Here is a 17107-nt window from a genome sequence, read left to right as displayed (position 1 = left end):
ATGTTTAGTGAGCTGGGGGTGATTCCTCCAAAATTTCCTTTTGTCCTCCACACATTTCAATTGTAAAATGTAATGCCTGCAGCACTTGATAGTCCCAGGTGGTCTCCCATCCAAGTACTAACCAAGCCCAACATTGCTTAGCTTCTGAGATCAGACGAGATCAGGCTTATTCAAGGTGGTGTGGCCGCAGGCGATTGCGTTTCTGCTTTCATGACTTTTGTGTTTAGTGAGCTGGGGGTGATTCCTCCAAAATTTCTTTTTGTCCTCCACACATTTCAATTGTAAAATTTAATGCCTGCAGCACTTGATATTCCCAGGTGGTCTCCCATCCAAGTACTAACCAAGCCCAACATTGCTTAGCTTCTGAGATCAGACGAGATCAGGCTTATTCAAGGTGGTGTGGCCGCAGGCGATTGCATTTCTGCTTTCATGACTTTTATGTTTAGTGAGCTGGGGGTGATTCCTCCAAAATTTCCTTTTGTCCTCCACACATTTCAATTGTAAAATGTAATGCCTGCAGCACTTGATATTCCCAGGTGGTCTCCCATCCAAGTACTAACCAAGCCCAACATTGCTTAGCTTCTGAGATCAGGCTTATTCAAGGTGGTGTGGCCGCAGGCGATTGCATTTCTGCTTTCATGACTTTTATGTTTAGTGAGCTGGGGGTGATTCCTCCAAAATTTCCTTTTGTCCTCCACACATTTCAATTGTAAAATGTAATTACAAAAATGTAATGCCTGCAGCACTTGATATTCCCAGGTGGTCTCCCATCCAAGTACTAACCAAGCCCAACATTGCTTAGCTTCTGAGATCAGGCTTATTGAAGGTGGTGTGGCCGCAGGCGATTGCATTTCTGCTTTCATGACTTTTATGTTTAGTGAGCTGGGGGTGATTCCTCCAAAATTTCCTTTTGTCCTCCACACATTTCAATTGTAAAATGTAATTACAAAAATGTAATGCCTGCAGCACTTGATATTCCCAGGTGGTCTCCCATCCAAGTACTAACCAAGCCCAACATTGCTTAGCTTCTGAGATCAGGCTTATTCAAGGTGGTGTGGCCGCAGGCGATTGCATTTCTGCTTTCATGACTTTTATGTTTAGTGAGCTGGGGGTGATTCCTCCAAAATTTCCTTTTGTCCTCCACACATTTCAATTGTAAAATGTAATGCCTGCAGCACTTGATATACCCAGGTGGTCTCCCATCCAAGTACTAACCAAGCCCAACATTGCTTAGCTTCTGAGATCAGACGAGATCAGGCTTATTCAAGGTGGTGTGGCCGCAGGCGATTGCATTTCTGCTTTCATGACTTTTATGTTTAGTGAGCTGGGGGTGATTCCTCCAAAATTTCCTTTTGTCCTCCACACATTTCAATTGTAAAATGTAATTACAAAAATGTAATGCCTGCAGCACTTGATATTCCCAGGTGGTCTCCCATCCAAGTACTAACCAAGCCCAACATTGCTTAGCTTCTGAGATCAGACGAGATCAGGCTTATTCAAGGTGGTGTGGCCGCAGGCGATTGCATTTCTGCTTTCATGACTTTTATGTTTAGTGAGCTGGGGGTGATTCCTCCAAAATTTCCTTTTGTCCTCCACACATTTCAATTGTAAAATGTAATGCCTGCAGCACTTGATATTCCCAGGTGGTCTCCCATCCAAGTACTAACCAAGCCCAACATTGCTTAGCTTCTGAGATCAGACGAGATCAGGCTTATTCAAGGTGGTGTGGCCGCAGGCGATTGTATTTCTGCTTTCATGACTTTTATGTTTAGTGAGCTGGGGGTGATTCCTCCAAAATTTCCTTTTGTCCTCCACACATTTCAATTGTAAAATGTAATGCCTGCAGCACTTGATATTCCCAGGTGGTCTCCCATCCAAGTACTAACCAAGCCCAACATTGCTTAGCTTCTGAGATCAGACGAGATCAGGCTTATTCAAGGTGGTGTGGCCGCAGGCGATTGCATTGCTGCTTTCATGACTTTTATGTTTAGTGAGCTGGGGGTGATTCCTCCAAAATTTCCTATTGTCCTCCACACATTTCAATTGTAAAATGTAATGCCTGCAGCACTTGATATTCCCAGGTGGTCTCCCATCCAAGTACTAACCAAGCCCAACATTGCTTAGCTTCTGAGATCAGACGAGATCAGGCTTATTCAAGGTGGTGTGGCCGCAGGCGATTGCATTTCTGCTTTCATGACTTTTATGTTTAGTGAGCTGGGGGTGATTCCTCCAAAATTTCCTTTTGTCCTCCACACATTTCAATTGTAAAATGTAATTACAAAAATGTAATGCCTGCAGCACTTGATATTCCCAGGTGGTCTCCCATCCAAGTACTAACCAAGCCCAACATTGCTTAGCTTCTGAGATCAGACGAGATCAGGCTTATTCAAGGTGGTGTGGCCGCAGGCGATTGCATTTCTGCTTTCATGACTTTTATGTTTAGTGAGCTGGGGGTGATTCCTCCAAAATTTCCTTTTGTCCTCCACACATTTCAATTGTAAAATGTAATTACAAAAATGTAATGCCTGCAGCACTTGATATTCCCCGGTGGTCTCCCATCCAAGTACTAACCAAGCCCAACATTGCTTAGCTTCTGAGATCAGGCTTATTCAAGGTGGTGTGGCCGCAGGCGATTGCGTTTCTGCTTTCATGACTTTTATGTTTAGTGAGCTGGGGGTGATTCCTCCAAAATTTCCTTTTGTCCTCCACACATTTCAATTGTAAAATGTAATTACAAAAATGTAATGCCTGCAGCACTTGATATTCCCAGGTGGTCTCCCATCCAAGTACTAACCAAGCCCAACATTGCTTAGTTTCTAAGATCAGGCTTATTCAAGGTGGTGTGGCCGCAGGCGATTGCATTTCTGCTTTCATGACTTTTATGTTTATTGAGCTGGGGGTGATTCCTCCAAAATTTCCTTTTGTCCTCCACACATTTCAATTGTAAAATGTAATTACAAAAATGTAATGCCTGCAGCACTTGATATTCCCAGGTGGTCTCCCATCCAAGTATTAACCAAGCCCAACATTGCTTAGCTTCTGAGATCAGACGAGATCAGGCTTATTCAAGGTGGTGTGGCCGCAGGCGATTGCATTTCTGCTTTCATGACTTTTATGTTTAGTGAGCTGTGGGTGATTCCTCCAAAATTTCCTTTTGTCCTCCACACATTTCAATTGTAAAATGTAATGCCTGCAGCACTTGATATTCCCAGGTGGTCTCCCATCCAAGTACTAACCATGCCCAACATTGCTTAGCTTCTGAGATCAGACGAGATCAGACGAGATCAGGCTTATTCAAGGTGGTGTGGCCGCAGGCGATTGCATTTCTGCTTTCATGACTTTTATGTTTAGTGAGCTGGGGGTGATTCCTCCAAAATTTCCTTTTGTCCTCCACACATTTCAATTGTAAAATGTAATGCCTGCAGCAATTGATATTCCCAGGTGGTCTCCCATCCAAGTACTAACCAAGCCCAACATTACTTAGCTTCTGAGATCAGACGAGATCAGGCTTATTCAAGGTGGTGTGGCCGCAGGCGATTGCATTTCTGCTTTCATGACTTTTATGTTTAGTGAGCTGGGGGTGATTCCTCCAAAATTTCCTTTTGTCCTCCACACATTTCAATTGTAAAATGTAATGCCTGCAGCACTTGATATTCCCAGGTGGTCTCCCATCCAAGTACTAACCAAGCCCAACATTGCTTAGCTTCTGAGACCAGACGAGATCAGGCTTATTCAAGGTGGTGTGGCCGCAGGCGATTGCATTTCTGCTTTCATGACTTTTATGTTTAGTGAGCTGGGGGTGATTCCTCCAAAATTTCCTTTTGTCCTCCACACATTTCAATAGTAAAATGTAATGCCTGCAGCACTTGATATTCCCAGGTGGTCTCCCATCCAAATATTAACCAAGCCCAACATTGCTTAGCTTCTGAGACCAGACGAGATCAGGCTTATTCAAGGTGGTGTGGCCGCAGGCGATTGCATTTCTGCTTTCATGACTTTTATGTTTAGTGAGCTGGGGGTGATTCCTCCAAAATTTCCTTTTGTCCTCCACACATTTCAATTGTAAAATGTAATGCCTGCAGCACTTGATATTCCCAGGTGGTCTCCCATCCAAATATTAACCAAGCCCAACATTGCTTAGCTTCTGAGACCAGACGAGATCAGGCTTATTCAAGGTGGTGTGGCCGCAGGCGATTGCATTTCTGCTTTCATGACTTTTATGTTTAGTGAGCTGGGGGTGATTCCTCCAAAATTTCCTTTTGTCCTCCACACATTTCAATTGTAAAATGTCATTACAAAAATGTAATGCCTGCAGCACTTGATATTCCCAGGAGGTCTCCCATCCAAGTACTAACCAAGCCCAACATTGCTTAGCTTCTGAGATCAGACGAGATCAGACGAGATCAGGCTTATTCAAGGTGGTGTGGCCGCAGGCGATTGCATTTCTGCTTTCATGACTTTTATGTTTAGTGAGCTGGGGGTGATTCCTCCAAAATTTCCTTTTGTCCTCCACACATTTCAATTGTAAAATGTAATTACAAAAATGTAATGCCTGCAGTACTTGGTATTCCCAGGTGGTCTCCCATCCAAGTACTAACCAAGCCCAACATTGCTTAGCTTCTGAGATCAGACGAGATCAGGCTTATTCAAGGTGGTGTGGCCGCAGGCGATTGCATTTCTGCTTTCATGACTTTTATGTTTAGTGAGCTGGGGGTGATTCCTCCAAAATTTCCTTTTGTCCTCCACACATTTCAATTGTAAAATGTAATGCCTGCAGCACTTGATATTCCCAGGTGGTCTCCCATCCAAGTACTAACCAAGCCCAACATTGCTTAGCTTCTGAGATCAGACGCGATCAGGCTTATTCAAGGTGGTGTGGCCGCAGGCGATTGCATTTCTGCTTTCATGACTTTTATGTTTAGTGAGCTGGGGGTGATTCCTCCAAAATTTCCTTTTGTCCTCCCCACATTTCAATTGTAAAATGTAATTACAAAAATGTAATGCCTGCAGCACTTGATATTCCCAGGTGGTCTCCCATCCAAGTACTAACCAAGCCCAACATTGCTTCGCTTCTGAGATCAGACGAGATCAGGCTTATTCAAGGTGGTGTGGCCGCAGGCGATTGCATTTCTGCTTTCATGACTTTTATGTTTAGTGAGCTGGGGGTGATTCCTCCAAAATTTCCTTTTGTCCTCCACACATTTCAATTGTAAAATGTAATTACAAAAATGTAATGCCTGCAGCACTTGATATTCCCAGGTGGTCTCCCATCCAAGTACTAACCAACCCCAACATTGCTTAGCTTCTGAGATCAGGCGTATTCAAGGTGGTGTGGCCGCAGGCGATTGCATTTCTGCTTTCATGACTTTTATATTTAGTGAGCTGGGGGTGATTCCTCCAAAATTTCCTTTTGTCCTCCACACATTTCAATTGTAAAATGTAATGCCTGCAGCACTTGATATTCCCAGGTGGTCTCCCATCCAAGTACTAACCAAGCCCAACATTGCTTAGTTTCTGAGATCAGACGAGATCAGGCTTATTCAAGGTGGTGTGGCCGCAGGCGATTGCATTTCTGCTTTCATGACTTTTATGTTTAGTGAGCTGGGGGTGATTCCTCCAAAATTTCCTTTTGTCCTCCACACATTTCAATTGTAAAATGTAATGCCTGCAGCACTTGATATTCCCAGGTGGTCTCCCATCCAAGTACTAACCAAGCCCAACATTGCTTAGCTTCTGAGATCAGACGAGATCAGGCTTATTCAAGGTGGTGTGGCCGCAGGCGATTGCATTTCTGCTTTCATGACTTTTATGTTTAGTGAGCTGGGGGTGATTCCTCCAAAATTTCCTTTTGTCCTCCACACATTTCAATTGTAAAATGTACTGCCTGCAGCACTTGATATTCCCAGGTGGTCTCCCATCCAAGTACTAACCAAGCCCAACATTGCTTAGCTTCTGAGATCAGACGAGATCAGGCTTATTCAAGGTGGTGTGGCCGCAGGCGATTGCATTTCTGCTTTCATGACTTTTATGTTTAGTGAGCTGGGGGTGATTCCTCCAAAATTTCCTTTTGTCCTCCACACATTTCAATTGTAAAATGTAATGCCTGCAGCACTTGATATTCCCAGGTGGTCTCCCATCCAAGTACTAACCAAGCCCAACATTGCTTAGTTTCTGAGATCAGACGAGATCAGGCTTATTCAAGGTGGTGTGGCCGCAGGCGATTGCATTTCTGCTTTCATGACTTTTATGTTTAGTGAGCTGGGGGTGATTCCTCCAAAATTTCCTTTTGTCCTCCACACATTTCAATTGTAAAATGTAATTACAAAAATGTAATGCCTGCAGCACTTGATATTCCCAGGTGGTCTCCCATCCAAGTACTAACCAAGCCCAACATTGCTTAGCTTCTGAGATCAGACGAGACCAGGCTTATTCAAGGTGGTGTGGCCGCAGGCGATTGCATTTCTGCTTTCATGACTTTTATGTTTAGTGAGCTGGGGGTGATTCCTCCAAAATTTCCTTTTGTCCTCCACACATTTCAATTGTAAAATGTAATGCCTGCAGCACTTGATATTCCCAGGTGGTCTCCCATCCAAGTACTAAGCAAGCCCAACATTGCTTAGCTTCTGAGATCAGACGAGATCAGGCTTATTCAAGGTGGTGTGGCCGCAGGCGATTGCATTTCTGCTTTCATGACTTTTATGTTTAGTGAGCTGGGGGTGATTCCTCCAAAATTTCCTTTTGTCCTCCACACATTTCAATTGTAAAATGTAATTACAAAAATGTAATGCCTGCAGCACTTGATATTCCCAGGTGGTCTCCCATCCAAGTACTAACCAAGCCCAACATTGCTTAGCTTCTGAGATCAGACGAGATCAGGCTTATTCAAGGTGGTGTGGCCGCAGGCGATTGCATTTCTGCTTTCATGACTTTTATGTTTAGTGAGCTGGGGGTGATTCCTCCAAAATTTCCTTTTGTCCTCCACACATGTCAATTGTGAAATGTAATGCCTGCAGCACTTGATATTCCCAGGTGGTCTCCCATCCAAGTACTAACCAAGCCCAACATTGCTTAGCTTCTGAGATCAGACGAGACCAGGCTTATTCAAGGTGGTGTGGCCGCAGGCGATTGCATTTCTGCTTTCATGACTTTTATGTTTAGTGAGCTGGGGGTGAGTCCTCCAAAATTTCCTTTTGTCCTCCACACATTTCAATTGTAAAATGTAATGCCTGCAGCACTTGATATTCCCAGATGGTCTCCCATCCAAGTATTAACCAAGCCCAACATTGCTTAGCTTCTGAGATCAGACGAGATCAGGCTTATTCAAGGTGGTGTGGCCGCAGGCGATTGCATTTCTGCTTTCATGACTTTTATGTTTAGTGAGCTGGGGGTGATTCCTCCAAAATTTCCTTTTGTCCTCCACACATTTCAATTGTAAAATGTAATTACAAAAATGTAATGCCTGCAGCACTTGATATTCCCAGGTGGTCTCCCATCCAAGTACTAACCAAGCCCAACATTGCTTCGCTTCTGAGATCAGACGAGATCAGGCTTATTCAAGGTGGTGTGGCCGCAGGCGATTGCATTTCTGCTTTCATGACTTTTATGTTTAGTGAGCTGGGGGTGATTCCTCAAATTTCCTTTTGTCCTCCACACATTTCAATTGTGAAATGTAATGCCTGCAGCACTTGATATTCCCAGGTGGTCTCCCATCCAAGTACTAACCAAGCCCAACAATGCTTAGCTTCTGAGATCAGACGAGATCAGGCTTATTCAAGGTGGTGTGGCCGCAGGCGATTGCGATTCTGCTTTCATGACTTTTATGTTTAGTGAGCTGGGGGTGATTCCTCCAAAATTTCCTTTTGTCCTCCACACATTTCAATTGTAAAATGTAATTACAAAAATGTAATGCCTGCAGCACTTGATATTCCCAGGTGGTCTCCCATCCAAGTACTAACCAAGCCCAACATTGCTTAGCTTCCGAGATCAGACAAGATCAGGCTTATTCAAGGTGGTCTGGCCGCAGGCAATTGCATTTCTGCTTTCATGACTTTTATGTTTAGTGAGCTGGGGGTGATTCCTCCAAAATTTCCTTTTGTCCTCCACACATTTCAATTGTAAAATGTAATGCCTGCAGCACTTGATATTCCCAGGTGGTCTCCCATCCAAGTACTAACCAAGCCCAACATTGCTTAGCTTCTGAGATCAGACGAGATCAGGCTTATTCAAGGTGGTGTGGCCGCAGGTGATTGCGATTCTGCTTTCATGACTTTTATGTTTAGTGAGCTGGGGGTGATTCCTCCAAAATTTCCTTTTGTCCTCCACACATTTCAGTTGTAAAATGTAATTACAAAAATGTAATGCCTGCAGCACTTGATATTCCCAGGTGTTCTCCCATCCAAGTACTAACCACGCCCAACATTGCTTAGCTTCTGAGATCAGACGAGATCAAGCTTATTCAAGGTGGTGTGGCCGCTGGCGATTGCATTTCTGCTTCATGACTTTTATGTTCGGTGAGCTGGGGGTGATTCCTCCAAAATTTCCTTTTGTCCTCCACAAATTTCAATTGTAAAATGTAATGTCTGCAGCACTTGATATTCCCAGAAGGTCTCCCATCCAAGTACTAACCAAGCCCAACATTGCATAGCTTCTGAGATCAGGCTTATTCAAGGTGGTGTGGACGCAGGCGATTGCATTTCTGCTTTCATGACTTTTATGTTTAGTGAGCTGGGGGTGATTCCTCCAAAATTTCCTTTTGTCCTCCACACATTTCAATTGTAAAATGTAATGCCTTCAGCACTTGATATTCCCAGGTGGTCTCCCATCCAAGTACTAACCAAGCCCAACATTGCTTAGCTTCTGAGATCAGGCTTATTCAAGGTGGTGTGGCAGCAGGCAATTGCATTTCTGCTTTCATGACTTTTATGTTTAGTGAGCTGGGGGTGATTCCTCCAAAATTTCCTTATGTCCTGCACAAATTTCAAATGTAAAAAGTAATAACAAAAATGTAATGCCTGCAGCACTTGATATTCCCAGGTGGTCTCCCATCCAAGTACTAACCAAGCCGAACATTGCTTAGCTTCTGAGATCAGACGAGATCAGCCTTATTCAAGGTGGTGTGGCCGCAGGCGATTGCATTTCTGCTTTCATGACTTTTATGTTCGGTGAGCTGGGGGTGATTCCTCCAAAATTTCCTTTTGTCCTCCAGACATTTCAATTGTAAAATGTAATTACAAAAATGTAATGCCTGCAGCACTTGATATTCCCAGGTGTTCTCCCATCCAAGTACTAACCAAGCCCAACATTGCATAGCTTCTGAGATCAGGCTTATTCAAGGTGGTGTGGACACAGGAGATTGCATTGCTGCTTTCATGACTTTTATGTTTAGTGAGCTGGGGGTGATTCCTCCAAAATTTCCTTTTGTCCTGCACACATTTCAATTGTAAAAAGTAATTACAAAAATGTAATGCCTGCAGCACTTGATATTCCCAGGTGGTCTCCCATCCAAGTACTAACCAAGCCCAACATTGCTTAGCTTCTGAGATCAGACGAGATCAGGCTTATTCAAGGTGGTGTGGCCGCAGGCAATTGCATTTCTGCTTTCATGACTTTTATGTTTAGTGAGCTGGGGGTGATTCCTCCAAAATTTCCTTTTGTCCTCCACACATTTCAATTGTAAAATGTAATGCCTGCAGCACTTGATATTCCCAGGTGGTCTCCCATCCAAGTACTAACCAAGCCCAACATTGCTTAGCTTCTGAGAGCAGACGAGATCAGGCTTATTCAAGGTGGTATGGCCGCAGGCAATTGCATTTCTGCTTTCATGACTTTTATGTTTAGTGAGCTGGGGGTGAATCCTCCAAAATTTCCTTTTGTCCTCCACACATTTCAATTGTAAAATGTAATTACAAAAATGTAATGCCTGCAGCACTTGATATTCCCAGGTGGTCTCCCATCCAAGTACTAACCAAGCCCAACATTGCTTAGCTTCTGAGATCAGGCTTATTCAAGGTGGTGTGGCCGCAGGCGATTGCATTTCTGCTTTCATGACTTTTATGTTTAGTGAGCTGGGGGTGATTCCTCCAAAATTTCCTTTTGTCCTCCACACATTTCAATTGTAAAATGTAATTACAAAAATGTAATGCCTGCAGCACTTGATATTCCCAGGTGGTCTCCCATCCAAGTACTAACCAAGCCCAACATTGCTTAGCTTCTGAGATCAGACGAGATCAGGCTTATTCAAGGTGGTGTGGCCGCAGGCGATTGCATTTCTGCTTTCATGACTTTTATGTTTAGTGAGCTGGGGGTGATTCCTCCAAAATTTCCTTTTGTCCTCCACACATTTCAATTGTAAAATGTAATGCCTGCAGCACTTGATATTCCCAGGTGGTCTCCCATCCAAGTACTAACCAAGCCCAACATTGCTTAGCTTCTGAGATCAGACGAGATCAGGCTTATTCAAGGTGGTGTGGCCGCAGGCGATTGCATTTCTGCTTTCATGACTTTTATGTTTAGTGAGCTGGGGGTGATTCCTCCAAAATTTCCTTTTGTCCTCCACACATTTCAATTGTAAAATGTAATTACAAAAATGTAATGCCTGCAGCACTTGATATTCCCAGGTGGTCTCCCATCCAAGTACTAACCAAGCCCAACATTGCTTAGCTTCTGAGATCAGACGAGATCAGGCTTATTCAAGGTGGTGTGGCCGCAGGCGATTGCAGTTCTGCTTTCATGACTTTTATGTTTAGTGAGCTGGGGGTGATTCCTCCAAAATTTCCTTTTGTCCTCCACACATTTCAATTGTAAAATGTAATGCCTGCAGCACTTGATATTCCCAGGTGGTCTCCCATCCAAGTACTAACCAAGCCCAACATTGCTTAGCTTCTGAGATCAGACGAGATCAGGCTTATTCAAGGTGGTGTGGCCGCAGGCGATTGCATTTCTGCTTTCATGACTTTTATGTTTAGTGAGCTGGGGGTGATTCCTCCAAAATTTCCTTTTGTCCTCCACACATTTCAATTGTAAAATGTAATGCCTGCAGCACTTGATATTCCCAGGTGGTCTCCCATCCAAGTACTAACCAAGCCCAACATTGCTTAGCTTCTGAGATCAGACGAGATCAGGCTTATTCAAGGTGGTGTGGCCGCAGGCGATTGCATTTCTGCTTTCATGACTTTTATGTTTAGTGAGCTGGGGGTGATTCCTCCAAAATTTCCTTTTGTCCTCCACACATTTCAATTGTAAAATGTAATTACAAAAATGTAATGCCTGCAGCACTTGATATTCCCAGGTGGTCTCCCATCCAAGTACTAACCAAGCCCAACATTGCTTAGCTTCTGAGATCAGACGAGATCAGGCTTATTCAAGGTGGTGTGGCCGCAGGCGATTGCAGTTCTGCTTTCATGACTTTTATGTTTAGTGAGCTGGGGGTGATTCCTCCAAAATTTCCTTTTGTCCTCCACACATTTCAATTGTAAAATGTAATGCCTGCAGCACTTGATATTCCCAGGTGGTCTCCCATCCAAGTACTAACCAAGCCCAACATTGCTTAGCTTCTGAGATCAGACGAGATCAGGCTTATTCAAGGTGGTGTGGCCGCAGGCGATTGCATTTCTGCTTTCATGACTTTTATGTTTAGTGAGCTGGGGGTGATTCCTCCAAAATTTCCTTTTGTCCTCCACACATTTCAATTGTAAAATGTAATGCCTGCAGCACTTGATATTCCCAGGTGGTCTCCCATCCAAGTACTAACCAAGCCCAACATTGCTTAGCTTCTGAGATCAGACGAGATCAGACGAGATCAGGCTTATTCAAGGTGGTGTGGCCGCAGGCGATTGCATTTCTGCTTTCATGACTTTTATGTTTAGTGAGCTGGGGGTGATTCCTCCAAAATTTCCTTTTGTCCTCCACACATTTCAATTGTAAAATGTAATGCCTGCAGCACTTGATATTCCCAGGTGGTCTCCCATCCAAGTACTAACCAAGCCCAACATTGCTTAGCTTCTGAGATCAGGCTTATTCAAGGTGGTGTGGCCGCAGGCGATTGCATTTCTGCTTTCATGACTTTTATGTTTAGTGAGCTGGGGGTGATTCCTCCAAAATTTCCTTTTGTCCTCCACACATTTCAATTGTAAAATGTAATGCCTGCAGCACTTGATATTCCCAGGTGGTCTCCCATCCATGTACTAACCAAGCCCAACATTGCTTAGCTTCTGAGATCAGACGAGATCAGGCTTATTCAAGGTGGTGTGGCCGCAGGCGATTGCATTTCTGCTTTCATGACTTTTATGTTTAGTGAGCTGGGGGTGATTCCTCCAAAATTTCCTTTTGTCCTCCACACATTTCAATTGTAAAATGTAATGCCTGCAGCACTTGATATTCCCAGGTGGTCTCCCATCCAAGTACTAACCAAGCCCAACATTGCTTAACTTCTGAGATCAGACGAGATCAGGCTTATTCAAGGTGGTGTGGCCGCAGGCGATTGCATTTCTGCTTTCATGACTTTTATGTTTAGGGAGCTGGGGGTGATTCCTCCAAAATTTCCTTTTGTCCTCCACACATTTCAATTGTAAAATGTAATTACAAAAATGTAATGCCCGCAGCACTTGATATTCCCAGGTGGTCTCCCATCCAAGTACTAACCAAGCCCAACATTGCTTAGCTTCTGAGATCAGACGAGATCAGGCTTATTCAAGGTGGTGTGGCCGCATGCGATTGCATTTCTGCTTTCATGACACTTATTTTTAGTGAGCTGGGGGTGATTCCTCCAAAATTTCCTTTTGTCCTCCACACATTTCAATTGTAAAATGTAATGCCTGCAGCACTTGATATTCCCAGGTGGTCTCCCATCCAAGTACTAACCAAGCCCAACATTGCTTAGCTTCTGAGATCAGGCTTATTCAAGGTGGTGTGGCCGCAGGCGATTGCATTTCTGCTTTCATGACTTTTATGTTTAGGGAGCTGGGGGTGATTCCTCCAAAATTTCCTTTTGTCCTCCACACATTTCAATTGTAAAATGTAATTACAAAAATGTAATGCCTGCAGCACTTGATATTCCCAGGTGGTCTCCCATCCAAGTACTAACCAAGCCCAACATTGCTTAGCTTCTGAGATGAGACGAGATCAGGCTTATTCAAGGTGGTGTGGCCGCAGGCGAATGCATTTCTGCTTTCATGACTTTTATGTTTAGTGAGCTGGGGGTGATTCCTCCAAAATTTCCTTTTGTCCTCCACACATTTCAATTGTAAAATGTAATTACAAAAATGTAATGCCTGCAGCACTTGATATTCCCAGGTGGTCTCCCATCCAAGTACTAACCAAGCCCAACATTGCTTAGCTTCTGAGATCAGGCGAGATCAGGCTTATTCAAGGTGGTGTGGCCGCAGGCTATTGCATTTCTGCTTTCATGACTTTTATGTTTAGTGAGCTGGGGGTGATTCCTCCAAAATATCCTTTTGTCCTACACACATTTCAATTGTAAAATGTAATTACAAAAATGTAATGCCTGCAGCACTTGATATTCCCAGGTGGTCTCCCATCCAAGTACTAACCAAGCCCAACATTTCTTAGCTTCTGAGATCAGACGAGATCAGGCTTATTCAAGGTGGTGTGGCCGCAGGCGACTGCATTTCTGCTTTCATGACTTTTATGTTTAGTGAGCTGGGGGTGATTCCTCCAAAATTTCCTTTTGTCTACACATTTCAATTGTAAAATGTAATGCCTGCAGCACTTGATATTCCCAGGTGGTCTCCCATCCAAGTACTAACCAAGCCCAACATTGCTTAGCTTCTGAGATCAGACGAGATCAGGCTTATTCAAGGTGGTGTGGCCGCAGGTGATTGCATTTCTGCTTTCATGACTTTTATGTTTAGTGAGCTGGGGGTGATTCCTCCAAAATTTCCTTTTGTCCTCCACACATTTCAATTGTAAAATGTAATGCCTGCAGCACTTGATATTCCCAGGTGGTCTCCCATCCAAGTACTAACCAAGCCCAACATTGCTTAGCTTCTGAGATCAGACGAGATCAGGCTTATTCAAGGTGGTGTGGCCGCAGGTGATTGCATTTCTGCTTTCATGACTTTTATGTTTAGTGAGCTGGGGGTGATTCCTCCAAAATTTCCTTTTGTCCTCCACACATTTCAATTGTAAAATGTAATGCCTGCAGCACTTGATATTCCCAGGTGGTCTCCCATCCAAGTACTAACCAAGCCCAACATTGCTTAGCTTCTGAGAGCAGACGAGATCAGGCTTATTCAAGGTGGTGTGGCCGCAGGCGATTGCATTTCTGCTTTCATGACTTTTATGTTTAGTGAGCTGGGGGTGATTCCTCCAAAATTTCCTTTTGTCCTCCACACATTTCAATTGTAAAATGTAATGCCGGCAGCACTTGATATTCCCAGGTGGTCTCCCATCCAAGTACTAACCAAGCCCAACATTGCTTAGCTTCTGAGATCAGACGAGATCAGGCTTATTCAAGGTGGTGTGGCCGCAGGCGATTGCATTTCTGCTTTCATGACTTTTATGTTTAGTGAGCTGGGGGTGATTCCTCCAAAATTTCCTTTTGTCCTCCAAACATTTCAATTGTAAAATGTAATTACAAAAATGTAATGCCTGCAGCACTTGATATTCCCAGGTGGTCTCCCATCCAAGAACTAACCAAGCCCAACATTGCTTAGCTTCTAAGATCAGACAAGATCAGGCTTATTCAAGGTGGTGTGGCCGCAGGCGATTGCATTTCTGCTTTCATGACTTTTATGTTTAGTGAGCTGGGGGTGATTCCTCCAAAATTTCCTTTTGTCCTCCACACATTTCAATTGTAAAATGTAATTACAAAAATGTAATGCCTGCAGCACTTGATATTCCCAGGTGGTCTCCTATCCAAGTACTAACCAAGCCCAACATTGCTTAGCTTCTGAGATCAGGCTTATTCAAGGTGGTGTGGCCGCAGGCGATTGCATTTCTGCTTTCATGAATTTTATGTTTAGTGAGCTGGGGGTGATTCCTCCAAAATTTCCTTTTGTCCTTCACACATTTCAATTGTAAAATGTAATTACAAAAATGTAATGCCTGCAGCACTTGATATTCCCAGGTGGTCTCCCAGCCAAGTACTAACCAAGCCCAACATTGCTTAGCTTCTGAGATCAGACAAGATCAGGCTTCTTCAAGGTGGTGTGGCCGCAGGCGATTCCATTTCTGCTTTCATGACTTTTATGTTTAGTGAGCTGGGGGTGATTCCTCCAAAATTTCCTTTTGTCCTCCACACATTTCAATTGTAAAATGTAATTACAAAAATGTAATGCCTGCAGCACTTGATATTCCCAGGTGGTCTCCCATCCAAGTACTAACCAAGCCCAACATTGCTTAGCTTCTGAGATCAGACAAGATCAGGTTTATTCAAGGTGGTGTGGCCGCAGGCGATTGCATTTCTGCTTTCATGACTTTTATGTTTAGTGAGCTGGGGGTGATTCCTCCAAAATTTCCTTTTGTCCTCCACACATTTCAATTGTAAAATGTAATTACAAAAATGTAATGCCTGCAGCACTTGATATTCCCAGGTGGTCTCCCATCCAAGTACTAACCAAGCCCAACATTGCTTAGCTTCTGAGATCAGGCTTATTCAAGGTGGTGTGGCCGCAGGTGATTGCATTTCTGCTTTCATGACTTTTATGTTTAGTGAGCTGGGGGTGATTCCTCCAATATTTCCTTTTGTCCTCCACACATTTCAATTGTAAAATGTAATTACAAAAATGTAATGCCTGCAGCACTTGATATTCCCAGGTGGTCTCCCATCCAAGTACTAACCAAGCCCAACATTGCTTAGCTTCTGAGATCAGGCTTATTCAAGGTGGTGTGGCCGCAGGCGATTGCATTTCTGCTTTCATGACTTTTATGTTTAGTGAGCTGGGGGTGATTCCTCCAAAATTTCCTTTTGTCCTCCACACATTTCAATTGTAAAATGTAATTACAAAAATGTAATGCCTGCAGCACTTGATATTCCCAGGTGGTCTCCCATCCAAGTACTAACCAAGCCCAACATTGCTTCGCTTCTGAGATCAGACGAGATCAGGCTTATTCAAGGTGGTGTGGCCGCAGGCGATTGCATTTCTGCTTTCATGACTTTTATGTTTAGTGAGCTGGGGGTGATTCCTCCAAAATTTCCTTTTGTCCTCCACACATTTCAATTGTAAAATGTAATTACAAAAATGTAATGCCTGCAGCACTTGATATTCCCAGGTGGTCTCCCATCCAAGTACTAACCAAGCCCAACATTGCTTCGCTTCTGAGATCAGACGAGATCAGGCTTATTCAAGGTGGTGTGGCCGCAGGCGATTGCATTTCTGCTTTCATGACTTTTATGTTTAGTGAGCTGGGGGTGATTCCTCCAAAATTTCCTTTTGTCCTCCACACATTTCAATTGTAAATTGTAATTACAAAAATGTAATGCCTGCAGCACTTGATATTCCCAGGTGGTCTCCCATCCAAGTACTAACCAAGCCCAACATTGCTTAGCTTCTGAGATCAGGCTTATTCAAGGTGGTGTGGCCGCAGGCGATTGCATTTCTGCTTTCATGACTTTTATGTTTAGTGAGCTGGGGGTGATTCCTCCAAAATTTCCTTTTGTCCTCCACACATTTCAATTGTAAAATGTAATTACAAAAATGTAATGCCTGCAGCACTTGATATTCCCAGGTGGTCTCCCATCCAAGTACTAACCAAGCCCAACATTGCTTAGCTTCTGAGATCAGGCTTATTCAAGGTGGTGTGGCCGCAGGCGATTGCATTTCTGCTTTCATGACTTTTATGTTTAGTGAGCTGGGGGTGATTCCTCCAAAATGTCCTTTTGTCCTTCACACATTTCAATTGTAAAATGTAATTACAAAAATGTAATGCCTGCAGCACTTGATATTCCCAGGTGGTCTCCCAGCCAAGTACTAACCAAGCCCAACATTGCTTAGCTTCTGAGATCAGACAAGATCAGGCTTCTTCAAGGTGGTGTGGCCGCAGGCGATTCCATTTCTGCTTTCATGACTTTTATGTTTAGTGAGCTGGGGGTGATTCCTCCAAAATTTCCTTTTGTCCTCCACACATTTCAATTGTAAAATGTAATTAC

The 17107-nt window shown here is 43.7% G+C and overlaps 49 non-coding genes and 26 pseudogenes across 49 annotated transcripts; all 75 read right to left on the bottom strand.

Annotated features, from left to right (window-relative positions):
• Positions 1-73: 73 nt before the first annotated feature.
• LOC131712700 (5S ribosomal RNA) lies at positions 74-192 on the bottom strand. The gene has a single exon (XR_009314591.1). It is a non-coding gene; the product is annotated as a 5S ribosomal RNA (ribosomal RNA).
• A 100-nt stretch (positions 193-292) lies between these two features.
• Positions 293-411, bottom strand: LOC131716783 (5S ribosomal RNA). Its single transcript, XR_009315668.1, has one exon. It is a non-coding gene; the product is annotated as a 5S ribosomal RNA (ribosomal RNA).
• A 100-nt stretch (positions 412-511) lies between these two features.
• Positions 512-620, bottom strand: LOC131714742 (5S ribosomal RNA; annotated as a pseudogene).
• Positions 621-734: 114 nt separating this feature from the next.
• On the bottom strand, positions 735-843 carry LOC131715932 (5S ribosomal RNA; annotated as a pseudogene).
• A 114-nt stretch (positions 844-957) lies between these two features.
• On the bottom strand, positions 958-1066 carry LOC131714741 (5S ribosomal RNA; annotated as a pseudogene).
• Positions 1067-1166: 100 nt separating this feature from the next.
• Positions 1167-1285, bottom strand: LOC131711962 (5S ribosomal RNA). Its single transcript, XR_009313851.1, has one exon. It is a non-coding gene; the product is annotated as a 5S ribosomal RNA (ribosomal RNA).
• A 114-nt stretch (positions 1286-1399) lies between these two features.
• LOC131716782 (5S ribosomal RNA) lies at positions 1400-1518 on the bottom strand. Its single transcript, XR_009315667.1, has one exon. It is a non-coding gene; the product is annotated as a 5S ribosomal RNA (ribosomal RNA).
• Positions 1519-1618: 100 nt separating this feature from the next.
• LOC131716781 (5S ribosomal RNA) lies at positions 1619-1737 on the bottom strand. The gene has a single exon (XR_009315666.1). It is a non-coding gene; the product is annotated as a 5S ribosomal RNA (ribosomal RNA).
• A 100-nt stretch (positions 1738-1837) lies between these two features.
• On the bottom strand, positions 1838-1956 carry LOC131716780 (5S ribosomal RNA). The gene has a single exon (XR_009315665.1). It is a non-coding gene; the product is annotated as a 5S ribosomal RNA (ribosomal RNA).
• Positions 1957-2056: 100 nt separating this feature from the next.
• Positions 2057-2175, bottom strand: LOC131716779 (5S ribosomal RNA). Its single transcript, XR_009315664.1, has one exon. It is a non-coding gene; the product is annotated as a 5S ribosomal RNA (ribosomal RNA).
• A 114-nt stretch (positions 2176-2289) lies between these two features.
• LOC131716778 (5S ribosomal RNA) lies at positions 2290-2408 on the bottom strand. Its single transcript, XR_009315663.1, has one exon. It is a non-coding gene; the product is annotated as a 5S ribosomal RNA (ribosomal RNA).
• Positions 2409-2522: 114 nt separating this feature from the next.
• On the bottom strand, positions 2523-2631 carry LOC131715639 (5S ribosomal RNA; annotated as a pseudogene).
• Positions 2632-2745: 114 nt separating this feature from the next.
• Positions 2746-2854, bottom strand: LOC131716015 (5S ribosomal RNA; annotated as a pseudogene).
• Positions 2855-2968: 114 nt separating this feature from the next.
• Positions 2969-3087, bottom strand: LOC131711761 (5S ribosomal RNA). Its single transcript, XR_009313649.1, has one exon. It is a non-coding gene; the product is annotated as a 5S ribosomal RNA (ribosomal RNA).
• Positions 3088-3187: 100 nt separating this feature from the next.
• Positions 3188-3316, bottom strand: LOC131714174 (5S ribosomal RNA; annotated as a pseudogene).
• Positions 3317-3416: 100 nt separating this feature from the next.
• On the bottom strand, positions 3417-3535 carry LOC131713547 (5S ribosomal RNA; annotated as a pseudogene).
• Positions 3536-3635: 100 nt separating this feature from the next.
• LOC131710864 (5S ribosomal RNA) lies at positions 3636-3754 on the bottom strand. Its single transcript, XR_009312746.1, has one exon. It is a non-coding gene; the product is annotated as a 5S ribosomal RNA (ribosomal RNA).
• A 100-nt stretch (positions 3755-3854) lies between these two features.
• LOC131713818 (5S ribosomal RNA) lies at positions 3855-3973 on the bottom strand (annotated as a pseudogene).
• Positions 3974-4073: 100 nt separating this feature from the next.
• On the bottom strand, positions 4074-4192 carry LOC131713817 (5S ribosomal RNA; annotated as a pseudogene).
• Positions 4193-4306: 114 nt separating this feature from the next.
• On the bottom strand, positions 4307-4435 carry LOC131713553 (5S ribosomal RNA; annotated as a pseudogene).
• Positions 4436-4549: 114 nt separating this feature from the next.
• Positions 4550-4668, bottom strand: LOC131709812 (5S ribosomal RNA). The gene has a single exon (XR_009311676.1). It is a non-coding gene; the product is annotated as a 5S ribosomal RNA (ribosomal RNA).
• Positions 4669-4768: 100 nt separating this feature from the next.
• LOC131710398 (5S ribosomal RNA) lies at positions 4769-4887 on the bottom strand. The gene has a single exon (XR_009312270.1). It is a non-coding gene; the product is annotated as a 5S ribosomal RNA (ribosomal RNA).
• Positions 4888-5001: 114 nt separating this feature from the next.
• Positions 5002-5120, bottom strand: LOC131710446 (5S ribosomal RNA). Its single transcript, XR_009312318.1, has one exon. It is a non-coding gene; the product is annotated as a 5S ribosomal RNA (ribosomal RNA).
• Positions 5121-5234: 114 nt separating this feature from the next.
• Positions 5235-5343, bottom strand: LOC131715573 (5S ribosomal RNA; annotated as a pseudogene).
• A 100-nt stretch (positions 5344-5443) lies between these two features.
• Positions 5444-5562, bottom strand: LOC131709761 (5S ribosomal RNA). The gene has a single exon (XR_009311624.1). It is a non-coding gene; the product is annotated as a 5S ribosomal RNA (ribosomal RNA).
• A 100-nt stretch (positions 5563-5662) lies between these two features.
• On the bottom strand, positions 5663-5781 carry LOC131716777 (5S ribosomal RNA). The gene has a single exon (XR_009315662.1). It is a non-coding gene; the product is annotated as a 5S ribosomal RNA (ribosomal RNA).
• Positions 5782-5881: 100 nt separating this feature from the next.
• LOC131716776 (5S ribosomal RNA) lies at positions 5882-6000 on the bottom strand. The gene has a single exon (XR_009315661.1). It is a non-coding gene; the product is annotated as a 5S ribosomal RNA (ribosomal RNA).
• Positions 6001-6100: 100 nt separating this feature from the next.
• LOC131709760 (5S ribosomal RNA) lies at positions 6101-6219 on the bottom strand. The gene has a single exon (XR_009311623.1). It is a non-coding gene; the product is annotated as a 5S ribosomal RNA (ribosomal RNA).
• Positions 6220-6333: 114 nt separating this feature from the next.
• Positions 6334-6452, bottom strand: LOC131710885 (5S ribosomal RNA). The gene has a single exon (XR_009312768.1). It is a non-coding gene; the product is annotated as a 5S ribosomal RNA (ribosomal RNA).
• Positions 6453-6552: 100 nt separating this feature from the next.
• Positions 6553-6671, bottom strand: LOC131709987 (5S ribosomal RNA). Its single transcript, XR_009311852.1, has one exon. It is a non-coding gene; the product is annotated as a 5S ribosomal RNA (ribosomal RNA).
• Positions 6672-6785: 114 nt separating this feature from the next.
• On the bottom strand, positions 6786-6904 carry LOC131716774 (5S ribosomal RNA). Its single transcript, XR_009315659.1, has one exon. It is a non-coding gene; the product is annotated as a 5S ribosomal RNA (ribosomal RNA).
• Positions 6905-7004: 100 nt separating this feature from the next.
• On the bottom strand, positions 7005-7123 carry LOC131710884 (5S ribosomal RNA). The gene has a single exon (XR_009312767.1). It is a non-coding gene; the product is annotated as a 5S ribosomal RNA (ribosomal RNA).
• A 100-nt stretch (positions 7124-7223) lies between these two features.
• LOC131712437 (5S ribosomal RNA) lies at positions 7224-7342 on the bottom strand. Its single transcript, XR_009314329.1, has one exon. It is a non-coding gene; the product is annotated as a 5S ribosomal RNA (ribosomal RNA).
• A 114-nt stretch (positions 7343-7456) lies between these two features.
• Positions 7457-7575, bottom strand: LOC131710445 (5S ribosomal RNA). The gene has a single exon (XR_009312317.1). It is a non-coding gene; the product is annotated as a 5S ribosomal RNA (ribosomal RNA).
• A 98-nt stretch (positions 7576-7673) lies between these two features.
• LOC131710645 (5S ribosomal RNA) lies at positions 7674-7792 on the bottom strand. Its single transcript, XR_009312527.1, has one exon. It is a non-coding gene; the product is annotated as a 5S ribosomal RNA (ribosomal RNA).
• A 114-nt stretch (positions 7793-7906) lies between these two features.
• On the bottom strand, positions 7907-8025 carry LOC131712970 (5S ribosomal RNA). The gene has a single exon (XR_009314857.1). It is a non-coding gene; the product is annotated as a 5S ribosomal RNA (ribosomal RNA).
• Positions 8026-8125: 100 nt separating this feature from the next.
• On the bottom strand, positions 8126-8244 carry LOC131710819 (5S ribosomal RNA). Its single transcript, XR_009312701.1, has one exon. It is a non-coding gene; the product is annotated as a 5S ribosomal RNA (ribosomal RNA).
• Positions 8245-8358: 114 nt separating this feature from the next.
• LOC131714276 (5S ribosomal RNA) lies at positions 8359-8477 on the bottom strand (annotated as a pseudogene).
• Positions 8478-8576: 99 nt separating this feature from the next.
• On the bottom strand, positions 8577-8685 carry LOC131716552 (5S ribosomal RNA; annotated as a pseudogene).
• Positions 8686-8785: 100 nt separating this feature from the next.
• On the bottom strand, positions 8786-8894 carry LOC131716456 (5S ribosomal RNA; annotated as a pseudogene).
• A 114-nt stretch (positions 8895-9008) lies between these two features.
• On the bottom strand, positions 9009-9127 carry LOC131713966 (5S ribosomal RNA; annotated as a pseudogene).
• Positions 9128-9464: 337 nt separating this feature from the next.
• On the bottom strand, positions 9465-9583 carry LOC131716773 (5S ribosomal RNA). The gene has a single exon (XR_009315658.1). It is a non-coding gene; the product is annotated as a 5S ribosomal RNA (ribosomal RNA).
• Positions 9584-9683: 100 nt separating this feature from the next.
• LOC131709927 (5S ribosomal RNA) lies at positions 9684-9802 on the bottom strand. Its single transcript, XR_009311791.1, has one exon. It is a non-coding gene; the product is annotated as a 5S ribosomal RNA (ribosomal RNA).
• Positions 9803-9916: 114 nt separating this feature from the next.
• On the bottom strand, positions 9917-10025 carry LOC131714740 (5S ribosomal RNA; annotated as a pseudogene).
• Positions 10026-10139: 114 nt separating this feature from the next.
• LOC131716772 (5S ribosomal RNA) lies at positions 10140-10258 on the bottom strand. The gene has a single exon (XR_009315657.1). It is a non-coding gene; the product is annotated as a 5S ribosomal RNA (ribosomal RNA).
• A 100-nt stretch (positions 10259-10358) lies between these two features.
• Positions 10359-10477, bottom strand: LOC131716771 (5S ribosomal RNA). Its single transcript, XR_009315656.1, has one exon. It is a non-coding gene; the product is annotated as a 5S ribosomal RNA (ribosomal RNA).
• A 114-nt stretch (positions 10478-10591) lies between these two features.
• LOC131716770 (5S ribosomal RNA) lies at positions 10592-10710 on the bottom strand. Its single transcript, XR_009315655.1, has one exon. It is a non-coding gene; the product is annotated as a 5S ribosomal RNA (ribosomal RNA).
• A 100-nt stretch (positions 10711-10810) lies between these two features.
• Positions 10811-10929, bottom strand: LOC131716769 (5S ribosomal RNA). The gene has a single exon (XR_009315654.1). It is a non-coding gene; the product is annotated as a 5S ribosomal RNA (ribosomal RNA).
• A 100-nt stretch (positions 10930-11029) lies between these two features.
• Positions 11030-11148, bottom strand: LOC131716768 (5S ribosomal RNA). The gene has a single exon (XR_009315653.1). It is a non-coding gene; the product is annotated as a 5S ribosomal RNA (ribosomal RNA).
• Positions 11149-11262: 114 nt separating this feature from the next.
• LOC131716767 (5S ribosomal RNA) lies at positions 11263-11381 on the bottom strand. Its single transcript, XR_009315652.1, has one exon. It is a non-coding gene; the product is annotated as a 5S ribosomal RNA (ribosomal RNA).
• Positions 11382-11481: 100 nt separating this feature from the next.
• LOC131716766 (5S ribosomal RNA) lies at positions 11482-11600 on the bottom strand. Its single transcript, XR_009315651.1, has one exon. It is a non-coding gene; the product is annotated as a 5S ribosomal RNA (ribosomal RNA).
• A 100-nt stretch (positions 11601-11700) lies between these two features.
• On the bottom strand, positions 11701-11829 carry LOC131713594 (5S ribosomal RNA; annotated as a pseudogene).
• Positions 11830-11929: 100 nt separating this feature from the next.
• LOC131714739 (5S ribosomal RNA) lies at positions 11930-12038 on the bottom strand (annotated as a pseudogene).
• Positions 12039-12138: 100 nt separating this feature from the next.
• LOC131711704 (5S ribosomal RNA) lies at positions 12139-12257 on the bottom strand. Its single transcript, XR_009313592.1, has one exon. It is a non-coding gene; the product is annotated as a 5S ribosomal RNA (ribosomal RNA).
• Positions 12258-12357: 100 nt separating this feature from the next.
• LOC131717267 (5S ribosomal RNA) lies at positions 12358-12476 on the bottom strand. The gene has a single exon (XR_009316152.1). It is a non-coding gene; the product is annotated as a 5S ribosomal RNA (ribosomal RNA).
• A 114-nt stretch (positions 12477-12590) lies between these two features.
• On the bottom strand, positions 12591-12709 carry LOC131712512 (5S ribosomal RNA). The gene has a single exon (XR_009314403.1). It is a non-coding gene; the product is annotated as a 5S ribosomal RNA (ribosomal RNA).
• Positions 12710-12809: 100 nt separating this feature from the next.
• Positions 12810-12918, bottom strand: LOC131714738 (5S ribosomal RNA; annotated as a pseudogene).
• A 114-nt stretch (positions 12919-13032) lies between these two features.
• On the bottom strand, positions 13033-13151 carry LOC131713467 (5S ribosomal RNA; annotated as a pseudogene).
• Positions 13152-13265: 114 nt separating this feature from the next.
• Positions 13266-13384, bottom strand: LOC131711582 (5S ribosomal RNA). The gene has a single exon (XR_009313468.1). It is a non-coding gene; the product is annotated as a 5S ribosomal RNA (ribosomal RNA).
• Positions 13385-13498: 114 nt separating this feature from the next.
• LOC131712067 (5S ribosomal RNA) lies at positions 13499-13617 on the bottom strand. The gene has a single exon (XR_009313956.1). It is a non-coding gene; the product is annotated as a 5S ribosomal RNA (ribosomal RNA).
• A 97-nt stretch (positions 13618-13714) lies between these two features.
• LOC131710818 (5S ribosomal RNA) lies at positions 13715-13833 on the bottom strand. The gene has a single exon (XR_009312700.1). It is a non-coding gene; the product is annotated as a 5S ribosomal RNA (ribosomal RNA).
• Positions 13834-13933: 100 nt separating this feature from the next.
• Positions 13934-14052, bottom strand: LOC131710817 (5S ribosomal RNA). The gene has a single exon (XR_009312699.1). It is a non-coding gene; the product is annotated as a 5S ribosomal RNA (ribosomal RNA).
• Positions 14053-14152: 100 nt separating this feature from the next.
• Positions 14153-14271, bottom strand: LOC131711473 (5S ribosomal RNA). The gene has a single exon (XR_009313359.1). It is a non-coding gene; the product is annotated as a 5S ribosomal RNA (ribosomal RNA).
• Positions 14272-14371: 100 nt separating this feature from the next.
• Positions 14372-14490, bottom strand: LOC131711188 (5S ribosomal RNA). The gene has a single exon (XR_009313071.1). It is a non-coding gene; the product is annotated as a 5S ribosomal RNA (ribosomal RNA).
• Positions 14491-14604: 114 nt separating this feature from the next.
• On the bottom strand, positions 14605-14723 carry LOC131714091 (5S ribosomal RNA; annotated as a pseudogene).
• Positions 14724-14837: 114 nt separating this feature from the next.
• Positions 14838-14946, bottom strand: LOC131715964 (5S ribosomal RNA; annotated as a pseudogene).
• A 114-nt stretch (positions 14947-15060) lies between these two features.
• LOC131713151 (5S ribosomal RNA) lies at positions 15061-15179 on the bottom strand. Its single transcript, XR_009315036.1, has one exon. It is a non-coding gene; the product is annotated as a 5S ribosomal RNA (ribosomal RNA).
• A 114-nt stretch (positions 15180-15293) lies between these two features.
• On the bottom strand, positions 15294-15412 carry LOC131710525 (5S ribosomal RNA). Its single transcript, XR_009312399.1, has one exon. It is a non-coding gene; the product is annotated as a 5S ribosomal RNA (ribosomal RNA).
• A 114-nt stretch (positions 15413-15526) lies between these two features.
• LOC131715622 (5S ribosomal RNA) lies at positions 15527-15635 on the bottom strand (annotated as a pseudogene).
• A 114-nt stretch (positions 15636-15749) lies between these two features.
• Positions 15750-15858, bottom strand: LOC131714737 (5S ribosomal RNA; annotated as a pseudogene).
• A 114-nt stretch (positions 15859-15972) lies between these two features.
• LOC131710444 (5S ribosomal RNA) lies at positions 15973-16091 on the bottom strand. The gene has a single exon (XR_009312316.1). It is a non-coding gene; the product is annotated as a 5S ribosomal RNA (ribosomal RNA).
• Positions 16092-16205: 114 nt separating this feature from the next.
• On the bottom strand, positions 16206-16324 carry LOC131710443 (5S ribosomal RNA). The gene has a single exon (XR_009312315.1). It is a non-coding gene; the product is annotated as a 5S ribosomal RNA (ribosomal RNA).
• A 114-nt stretch (positions 16325-16438) lies between these two features.
• LOC131714736 (5S ribosomal RNA) lies at positions 16439-16547 on the bottom strand (annotated as a pseudogene).
• A 114-nt stretch (positions 16548-16661) lies between these two features.
• On the bottom strand, positions 16662-16770 carry LOC131714734 (5S ribosomal RNA; annotated as a pseudogene).
• A 114-nt stretch (positions 16771-16884) lies between these two features.
• LOC131713150 (5S ribosomal RNA) lies at positions 16885-17003 on the bottom strand. Its single transcript, XR_009315035.1, has one exon. It is a non-coding gene; the product is annotated as a 5S ribosomal RNA (ribosomal RNA).
• Positions 17004-17107: the final 104 nt, after the last annotated feature.

Source organism: Acipenser ruthenus, chromosome 44 (assembly GCF_902713425.1).
Source record: "Acipenser ruthenus chromosome 44, fAciRut3.2 maternal haplotype, whole genome shotgun sequence".
NCBI lineage: Eukaryota > Metazoa > Chordata > Actinopteri > Acipenseriformes > Acipenseridae > Acipenser > Acipenser ruthenus.
This window is presented reverse-complemented; position numbering and strand designations above follow the sequence as displayed.